General features: G+C 44.3%; 1 pseudogene; it reads left to right on the top strand.

Annotated features, from left to right (window-relative positions):
• Positions 1-1,663: 1,663 nt before the first annotated feature.
• On the top strand, positions 1,664-10,823 carry LOC111952716 (anillin-like; annotated as a pseudogene).
• The last annotated feature ends 189 nt before the right edge of the window (positions 10,824-11,012 follow it).

Here is an 11,012-nt window from a genome sequence, read left to right on the forward strand (position 1 = left end):
AAGGGCTCGTTAAGTAAGCATTTCACGGTAAAGTCTACACCTGTTGTATTTGGAGCATGTGACCAAGTTTGATTTGATAACTCTCCCTCCTAAAATAACCTACTTGCAATACTTAGATCTGTAGTCATTGAGAAACAGTGACCAACGGTGGTTGTTTTGTTTGTAGGAGGGCCTCTACTGGCTCCGAGATGCCTCTCTGATCCAGGGTCTGGGGTACCATCCATTATAATCCAGGAAAGGTTCAAAGAGCACATTCTTATTGGTGAGTAATCTTACACATTCACCTTTTAATGCTTCTTTACACAGTGTGCCACACTCACTTGCCAATGTAAAGACTGCATCATTATCAGTCATTAAATGTGAGGGAGAACACTTGTCTGCTCTGAGGTTGTTGTATGATAGGAGCATCTGGTCTGTTTTTCAGGTGAGGCAGAATTCAGCTCACGGATGGAGCGGTTTAACGCCCCCACCACCCGTCCGGCCAGCCCTCTCCCAGGAAACTGGTGCCCCCGTACCCTCTCCAACGCCGTTACCAACTTACAGCTTAAACTTTAGGACAATGAAACATCCAGCTCCAAACAAGCCTCCTGCATACGCCAGGTCTGTGCCACACACACACACACACACTCCAGGCAGTGAAGTAAGATTTTCAATGTGGTTTGTGTGCTCAYCAACTCTCTTGAGAACAGCAGGAGCTTATCTAGAGGTATGCAATGCTGAAATGTTGATATTACACAATTGTTAAGATTCCTGGGAAGTGTCTGTCTAAAGGCTTCTATTTGTCTGACCAATCAGGAAAGGGAGGGGGAGCTGCGACTCTTAAGGGCCCAGACAATCGCAGAGAATGTCTTTCTAAAGCAAAGATTCTCTGATTCCTCACTGACTGAGGTAAGTTTGGTGTTACCCTCCCCTTGTGTCTGGTAATAGAATATTGTTCTTAAGGGTTATGTTTGTGGCTCTTTGGTTGAGCTCAAGTACTCGCTTCTTGATAGAACAATGGTATTTGTTGTGAGATCATTAGAGGGCGACCCCAACCTTCTCCTCATCCTCCCCTCGGATGATGGTTGGCTATAGCAGGAGACTGCAGTGGCCACCGTTCCAACCATGGAATGTGAGTTTACATATATGGACATTGGACTGGGTGTAACCGGTTCTGCAGAGAAACCGGGGTGTCTCAATGTCACAGGTGTCACTGACCATCATTGTCCTCTTCAAAGTCATGTGAATGGTAATCGGGTTTAGGGTTCACCTGGTCCTTCACATAGTGGCACAGTACCTTTTGTAATATGTCTATTACAAAAGGCTGCATAGATGTGTGCTTGAGAGGAACAAAGGTGCTTGCTTGTATTTTGGCCTGAGCTATGGGTGAAGGACGGCAGCTTTACCGAGACTTCTGTCACTGCTAAGATCCATGGAGTGGAGGCTCCGATCCAAGACATTGGTAAGACACTGCAAGAGGAGAAGTCACTGTATTACAGATGAAGAGCTTGGAGGTAGACACTTTAACGGTATATGTTGAGAAAAATCTAACTGTTCCTGTTAGTCAATCTGAGTTTTGTGCAAATGTCAGTGTAGAATAGGGGTGTGAGATTGATTATACAACAGGTGATGAGAGCCTCAGTTTACAACATGGATGTCCTACCACAAGAGGTGGAGGAGACGCATGACAGAGGAGGCGGAGTGCACTCTGGACATTTGTCAGGGGAATGCTCTGCCAGATAAACGACATGAGGCAGCAGAGGGTCCTTTAGTGAATGCGCAGGACAAGGCAGAGTCTTCTGCTAGCAACAAGCAGGAGGAAAGAGGTTCAGTCCTTAGTGAGAAGCATAGGGGTGTGAAGTTCTATATAGGTGAGCAGTTGGATGATGACTCCCATTCCCTTTTAGATGATAAGCAAATGTCAATGGAGTCAGGAGGAGGTAGGGTCCACGATAGAGGAAGCGAAGGGGATGATGAGGTCCCCACTAGAGGAGGAGAAGGAAATGAGGTGTTCTGTAGTTGAAGAGATGGGGTACTTTGTAGGTGAGGAGCAGATGGACGTGGGGTCCCCACTAGAGAAGGTTGGGTTGCCATTATGTCAGGAGCAAGAGGAGATGGAATCTTCTGGAGTTGAAGAACAAGGGAAGCCAGAAAGTCTTGTAGATGAGGTCCAGGGTGTGGCGTCTGCTGAAGGTGAAGACCAGGGGAGGGGGGTTCTGTTTTGGGTCATAAGCAAGGGTTGACCACAAACTCATCAGACAGGGAACAGGAAGACTCTGAGCTGCATAGAGATGAGGAACAGACTTGTGAACTGCAGTCAAGGCAAGAAAGCTAAAGAAAGTCACCTTTACCCTGGAGCCAGAACTTATCAATGACTAGGCCCTGTGTGAGCTGGACTCCTCATCTAGCTGGAGAAGAGAGAGTATGTCAGGTGAGACAAATGTGGTCTAGGGCTGTTGGCACAAGTTGGTGAGGTGATAAATAAACAATTTGGGTTTCTTACAGTGATTTTAGAAAGTATTCATACCCCTTGACTTATTCCACATTATGTTGTTACAGCCTGAATTCAAAATGGATTAAATATTATTTTTTTTCCTCGAACCCATCTACACACACACTACTCCATAATGACAAAGTGAAAATATGTTTAGTCATTTTTGCACATGATTGAAAATTAAATACAGAAATATATAATTTACATAAATATTCACACCCCTGAATCAATACTTTGTAGAAGCACCTTTGGCAGTGATTACAGCTGTGAGTGTTTCTGGGAAAGTCTCTAAGAGCTTTCCACACCTGGATTGTGTAACATTATATTCAAAATTCTTCATGCTCTGTCAAATTGGTTCTTAATTAATGATTGCTAAACAATAATTTTCAGGTCTTGCCATAGATTTCTAAACAGATTTAAGTCCAAACTAACTCAGCCACTCAGGAACATTCACTGTCTTAGTAGTAAGCAACTCCAGTGTAGATTTGTGTTTTAGGTTATTGTCCTGCTGAAAGCTGAATTAATCTCCCAGTGTCTGTTGGAAAGCAGAGTGTACCAGGTTTTCCTCTATGATTTTTGCCATTTGTTTCTTTTTCATCCTGAAAAACTCCCCAGTCCAAACCGATTACAAGCATACCAATAACATGATGCACTGTGTGTGTGTGTGGTACTCAGTAATGGCTTGTATTGGATTTGCCTCAAACAAAACACGTTGTATTCAGAACAAAGTTAATTGCTTTGCCACATTTTGTGCAGTATTACTTTAGTGCCTTGTTGCAAACAGGATGCATGTTTTGGAATAGTTGTATTCTGTACAGGCTTCCTTTTCACTATGTCAATTAGGTTAGTATTRTGGAGTAACTACAATGTTGTTGATCCATCCTCAGTTTTCTCTTATCACAGCCATTAAACTCTTAACTGTTTTAGTCACCATTGGTCTCATGGTGAAATCTGAGCAGTTTCCTTCCTCTCCAGCAACTGAGTTCGAAAGGAGGCCTGTGTGTATTGATACACCATCCAAAGCGTAATTAATAACTTCACCATGCTCAAAGGGATATTCGATGTCTGCTTTTTTAATTTTTACCCATCTACCAATAGGTGCTCTTGTGAGGCATTGGAAAACCTCTCAGGTCTTTGGTTGAATCTGTGTTTGAAATTAATTTCTTGACTGAGGGACCTTACAATTATCTGTATGTGTGGGGTACAGAGATGAGGTAGTCATTCAAAAACGTTAAACACTATCGCAAACTTGTTAAGCACATGTTTAGGCTTGCCATAAAAGGGGTTGAATACCTATTGACTCAAGACATTTTAGCTTTAAATTTGTTAATTTGTAATCATGTTGAAAAATCATAATTCCACTTTGAGATTAAGGGGTATTGTGAGTAGGCCAGTGACACACAATCTCAATTGAATCCATTTTAAATTCAGTCTGCCTGTAACAACAAAATGTGGAGAAAGTCTAGGGGTGTGAATACTGTCTGAAGGCACTGTACATGCAGTCACTTACACACCTGGGTTATAAAGTTACTGGTCATATTTTACTGTCTGCAGTGCACTCCATTCTAAACAATCAGTTCAATGGGTCACTGCCACCACCTCACACCCCTATCATAATTTTTTTACACTGAACAACCAAATGATGAGCCATTTGAAATATTGGAAGTTGGAAAACCAGGTCCCAGACATACTACAGCAGTAGTTTGTTTGAATGTTAACTTACTGCATATGGGGATTTATCCACAGAGGCTGAGCTGAGCTCTCAAGATGAAAGCAACACTGCTGAGATGATTGACCTGATGTTTAAGGACATGCTGGAGGCTGCTGCCCAGGGAAGGGAGGAGGAGGGCTCTGAGGATTACGACAGTGGCATAGCCACAGTGTTGCGCAGAAAGGAGAAAACGGACACAGAGTTGGACAAGGAGAACGCTGAGGAAGGTGAAGACCTGGAAGAGACCAGGGAACTGGACTCCAGTGCAGTTGAGCTGCTGACACTCCCACCCAGCTGCATCCTCTCTCATCTCAGCAGGTCTGTGGAAGCTGTGGTCACTCCAATGGTAAGGCTCTGCAGACAGACAGAGGGCGATAGGGTCACCTTGTTCAATTTGATTCTGAAAGTGTTGCCTTGCAGTTTCAAAGCTTTGAGTGTTTTACACTTCCAAATTGACATCTAAGTGTTTTAATAACCCTGCAGAGACTTGCAGCTAGTCAGCCAGCCACCCCACCATCCCTACCTCTGACTCCTGAAGAGCTGACCACTCCCCCTGCCGACAGTGCCCCTCTTTACGGGTGAGTCATGTCCTCTACACCAGGGTTTCCAAAACTCTGTCCTGACCCCCCCCCCCCCCAGGGTACACGTTTTGGTTTTTGCCTTAGCACTACACAGCTGATTAAAATAATCAAAGCTTGATGGTGAGTTGGTTATTATGGTGTAAAAAAACTAAACGGGGGGGGGGAATCAGCTAACATGAGTGAAATTGGAAAAATGTATTGACTATGAAAATCTTTCAAAAGATATGATTGGCAGCCACCCGAGTAGGGCAGTGGTCTAAGTCACTACAGATTCGGGTTCAGTCACGGGCTGTGTCGCAGCCGGCTGTGACAGGGAGACCCATGAGGCGGTGCACAATTGGCCTGGCGTTGTCCGGGTTAGGGGAGGGTTTGGCCGGTCGGGAAGTCCTTGTCCCATCGCGCTCTAGCGACTCCTGTGGAGAGACGGGCGCTTGCACGCTGACACGGTCGCCAGTTGTACGGTGTTTCCTCTGGAGCATTGGTGCGGCTGGCTTCCGGGTTAAGCGAGCAGTCCGGGTTAAGCGAGCAGTCCGGGTTAAGCGAGCAGTCCGGGTTAAGCGAGCAGAGTCCGGTTAAGCGAGCAGTCCGGGTTAAGCGAGCAGTCCGGGTTAAGCGAGCAGTCCGGGTTAAGCGAGCAGTCCGGGTTAAGCGAGCAGTCCGGGTTAAGCGAGCAGTGTGTCGAGAAGCAGTGTGGCTTGGCGGGGTCGTGTTTCGGAGGACGCGTGGGTCTCGACCTTCGCCTCTCCTTAGTCCGTACGGGAGTTGCAGTGATGGGACAAGACTGTAACTACCAATTGACTATCAAGAAATTTGGGTAAAAAGTACAACAACAAAAAATTATTGGCTTGTGATTTCTACCTGTGACTGATGACCCCAATGTGTTTTGTCATTGATTGATTGACAGCATCGATGCCTACCGTACATTGAGGCAGAGCACCAAGCCAGCAATTCAGAGTGTAACCCCAGGGTTGCAGAGGCGTGCAGCTGAGGAGTCCCACCCCCAGCAAACTGTCAACACCAAGGACAGGATCATGGTCTGTAGTACAACTTGGAGCGGTTGAGTCTATTGTGTCTCCTGTGTCATGGAGCGTGACTACCAGTGTAGCATATCATCCAAAACGTTCCTTTATGTGAAGGCATTGACAAATGTACCACATGGATAACATAACTATGCCTCTGACACTGTAAATAAATATTATTTAAATGATTATGGCTGGGTGGAGTGAATATCCTGTCCTGCTGTGATTGGTCAGGTTCTGAATGAGGAGGCTGCCAAGCTGCAGACGGTCATCAATCAGACGTTGCAGGCCCTGAGCTGCTGCACTGATGAGGACAACGGCAGGGGTTCCCTGGAGGAGGCCGAGGCTGAGAAACTACTGCTCATCTCCTGTGAGTCGCCGCTGGTCATATCCACCTTCTAGCGCCATGATTCCAGTTTTTCCATCTGCTCAGTTAGTTTCTACACAAACTCATCTCTATCTCTGTCCTATGGTTATTCCTCTCCTTTCCCTCCCAAATCCTTCTATTCTGGAGTGAATGATGAATCTCTTGATTAGTCTCCATTGTATTGTCATCTGACTGTCCCCTCTCACTCTGGGTCAGGTGAGCAGCGGGCGGCCCTGCTGGCTGAGGTGACCAGGCTAAGGGAGAGGGGGTCTCAGGGGAGTTAGAGGGCGGTGATGGTGAGGGGGACTCCAGCATGTCCCAGCAGCCCTGCAGAGGCACCGTCAGCATCAAGTGTCCAGCTCCCTCTCAAGGTGGAGTTTGTCTGCTCAGCCCGCACACAAACAGGTATCTACCATCCGATAGGCTACGCATGTTGTCACCTTTATAATGTAAAGTTTATTTTGAATCTGCCAGCTGCAGAGGTTAGTTGTTTGCCTCTTCATTTAGGTTAAATGCACAAAACAGTGTAGTCCAATTCATGGTAAACTCAAGACACCATACCAGATTATTAATGAACAAGTCTCCTGAATATTTCTCTTCTCCCTAAAGGTCGCCCAACTCACTATTTCTTTGTCCTGATTCGCTATGGACCCTGCAACATTGTTGCGACCCCATTGGCCACTGCAGCGGACGCCCAGAATGGAGACACCATCTCCATCACCCTGTGAGTCCCGCCACTGGTTCCACATATGGAGTATGTGGAGTGAAGGTGACAACTCGATTGTCGGTCTATACAGTAGGTGGCTGTTTGTTCGCCATTTGCTTGCTGTTGGCGCACGTGTTATAGAGACCACCTGCCGGTGGATGACTGACGGCCATCATTTTGGCCGTATTTCTACATGTAGAATCAGTTTGCAAATTACGGCCGACACTGTTCAGAGGTGCCAAGTACTCTCAGCCGGCAATCCTACTGGTCTGTCCGTGCCTTGAAGGAGATGCGTATGTAATGTCTACTGTATTACTGCTGAAATGGCTGTCACCCCTCGTCTGTCCAAGTCTTTCTGATTCTGTACTGTGTCCCTTCAGGCAGGACATTCACTCCAACTTTGAGATTGATGTTGAGGTCTACAGCCTGGTGAGATGGAACGTATTACTGAATGTTTCACCTAAAATGGGTGTATTAGTAAATCTTTACAATAGAGGGTCAATGATGAGAAAGGTGTTAATAGGTTGTATGTATTATTTCCAAACTGTCTTCTATTACTCAGTCCCACACCTCAGGGAACACCTGTAATGTGGATCTCCGCAGCTCCTCCAGGTCAAGGGTGAGTGAGCTAATCTTCTGATTTAAGAAATGCTGTCCAATGTTCTATAGATTACAATGAAGTATACATGCGAGTATTCTGCACAAAAGCTCATTTCTGATCTTACTACTTGTTCTTCTTTAAGGTCACCCCAAGGAAGCTTCTAAGCACCATAAAGGTGATCAGCTTTCTTATCTGCCTAGTACTTGAAATGTCCCACTCACTGTGTATGTATCTGCATGACCCTTTTCAATGAAATGCTGTATATGTTAGGACACTGTATTGATCTGGGATATCAGAGAATACATATTTGATCAGTAAGAGTGGAGAAAGGCACACATGCATTTAATTTGGAACAGAGATGGATAGGCACCAACCCTTTTTCCTTACTTTTTACACATTTCTCATCTGAAAACGTTTTCTTGTTGCTTTTCAACAGAGATCCAACCACAGTGTGACATGTAAGTATTATTGTCCCGGTTGCATATTATCTGAAGTTAACATTCATCCTGAGAGGTGGCAGTTTTTGATTTGGTTCAAATCAACCGCCCACAGCTTCTACCATGCCAGCCCTGAACACCCACCGCACCAGCCACTTCTCTCTGGTTGGTTCTCACAAGATCTCCCTGGCCTCCCTGGGCCAGAGCAAGTTCCCCCTGGACAAGGTAGACTCACCTCACCTGGCTGCACGTCAGTCACACCTGCTGCAGTGCTCCAGCCTGGATGATTGTGTATCAGATATTTTTACTGCAGTATGGGAAGATGTGGGGATTGATGTTTTTGTCACTACATTCCATGGTTTTATCTTGTCCTTTTTGATTTTGAACCACCTGATTGCCAGCTTGTTTCACTCACTGTCACTTGAGGATGTGGGTTACCATTTGATTGAATCTATGTCATGTCACATTTCAGATTTTTCCACCCGTTGTAATTCTGTCAGTTGCGACATACAGATTGGAATGGTTGTCATTTCCTCACATGACTTTTGTTTGTTTTTGGTTTAAAGTTTTCCCGTGTCTGGGTGGGGATCACTAGTGAAGTAACCTTTACCACCCCCTGTGCTGTGTTTCCTCTTGTGCACAGATAGTTGCAGATAGTTGATAGTTTGAAGGCAAAATCAGGAGACTCCTGGGAGATGAGTTTCAGGAAAAGGTTTAGCTCTCACTTCTTCTCTTTTCTCTTTGCTTCTCCATTTGACTCCTTTCATGCCTCTGAGTGTGTGGCCAGCAACACTGGTATCAACAACCAATAATTAGTCTTAGCTACACTGGCTTCAATATCAGTGATGGTGTACTCTATAGGTAGATGAAAATGTGTGTAGAAATAAATGTATGTTCCTATGACTTAGAGCAAAATCCTCTCTGCACAGGTGCCCTTCCTATCTCCACTAGAGGGAAACCTCTACCTGCGACTAGACAGCGAGAGCCACTCTAACGTCCAACACCAGGGCTTCCTTGTGAGTTACTGTTTTGTTTAAACCCAAATCATTGGGATCTCTCCTGTGAATATTATCCTGCTCCTGTCCTCTATACTTTCTTTACGGTATTTCATCTTCCACCCACCCCTTCTTTCTCCCTTCTTCCATTCAGACAATGTTTGAGGTGGTGAATGGATTTGGAGCTTGGCATCAACGCTTCTTTGTCCTGGAGGGAAACCATATGTCCTATTGGAACCACCAGGGCAGCAAGGTGGGCATTGAATTGACAGATGACTATAGACTGGAGCTCTTAGTTCTATTTCTTGTAGACCAAGTTACACCCTGACTTGATATTTCTTAAGGTCATTGAACTCTTAAAAACATTCTGTTATTCCTCTACTGTTCTGTCTGTTTTGCTTGCAGGCAGCAGAAGGCAGCATCTCTTTGTTTAGTTCCTCTAGTCAAAGTGTAAAGCCAGTGAAGAGGGACTCCTGTGCTCGCACTTATACTTTTGAACTGGTCAGTGGCATCCAGACTGCACAACAGGATGACCAGTGCGCTCTGGCCAAGTAAGATGATATTTCATAGTTGTCTAGCATGAACTGTAAAGTAACAACTACTCACATGATACAAGCAAATTACCATTCCTTGACAACAAGTGGTCATGAATGTTTTGTGAATGACGGATCCTGCTAAAGTAAGCCTATCTGTGTATGCCATAGACGGTGGTGTATCTTCATAGATCTAGCATGACATTTCAGTATTCTCATTAAGTGTTGAATCCAATCTCTGTTCCATGATCTCTCTGTTCTTCAGGTGCTGGTTCTCAGCAGATACGCGGGAGGATCGAGGGGACTGGATGGAGAAGCTGAACCAGGTTCTCCTGGACCTGCATACCTGGACTCACCGAGCCCTGAACCATGCTGGAGCACAGCCCAACACTCAGGCCAGCAGTGGAAACATAAGGGAGAGCAGTCTGTAACACACTATTATATAATGCTATATCTTTATATATATATATCTATCTCTCYATATCATTATGGATTCTTATGATTACCATTGGGAGGTTATTTTATACGTGGTGATATTTTTGCCTTGTCACTTTGAATAGCTCTTTGAAATAGAGCTCCATCTTGTGGCCTATTAGCATTATATACTATTTAACTGAGCTTGATGTGGATAATTAACTACATCCATATAATCTAGAAACACTACTGAATAAGTATCAAAGCTTGTGCAGAAGAGCCCTAACACTAAATGGATGATTAGTCCAATAGTGTAGTTATAATTCTGATAACTACAAAGCATGACATGGCTACTGGACAACATTATTTCAGTACTACAGCATTGCTGTAATACCCTCTAAAGTGTGGAAATATGTCTCTCAGAAATAATATAGTCTACCTAAAAGATATAAATACCTAATCTAAAAACTCATTAATTTAGTGATTTAAGTAGAATTGCAGTGCAAGTTGAGTTATAGTATTGTACTTGGCAACCTGCTACGAGGTTGAAAATACTGACCATTAATCATTTAACATTTAAGTCATTTAGCAGACGCTCTTATCCAGAGCGACTTACAATTAATGAGTTCCTTCATTCAAAATCTAGTGCTGTGTTGTGCATAAGACAACAGGGGCCAGACCACAAAAATGGCAGCTACCCAGGCGAGGCAAAGGAGAGTATAGAATGATGTACGTCCGAAGGAGATGTTCAGTATAATGTTAGTGCCTCATCTGATGATAAATCCTAGTAGGGCCCTAAAGGGACATGATGAATGTAGCTGCTGTCTGTAGACTCTGTAGTTAACCTATTTCTCTCCCCCCCCCCCCTTTGATGTATTTGCTGTCAATCTGTCATTCTCTTTTTGTATGTGGATGTTATCAGCTACCTGTCAACATTCTTATAGGCAGTTGATTTGAAGGTACTACAAGTAAATGATACAAATGGCTCTAATAGTGTACATTATCTGATGAATTTGTTTTATGTCCCTGCAGTTTGCGTGGCATTTTCTTGTCAATTTTTTTTTTTACCCTGTACATTTTTATATGGAAAATATGAACATTGAGTTCAAAGCCCCATGGGCTCAAATGTAGCATTTATTGTCCAAGAAGTCTTTAAAGCTGACACACACAATGCA

The sequence above is a fragment of the Salvelinus sp. IW2-2015 genome, linkage group LG26 (genome assembly GCF_002910315.2).
Source record: "Salvelinus sp. IW2-2015 linkage group LG26, ASM291031v2, whole genome shotgun sequence".
In the NCBI taxonomy this organism is placed as follows: Eukaryota; Metazoa; Chordata; class Actinopteri; order Salmoniformes; family Salmonidae; genus Salvelinus; species Salvelinus sp. IW2-2015.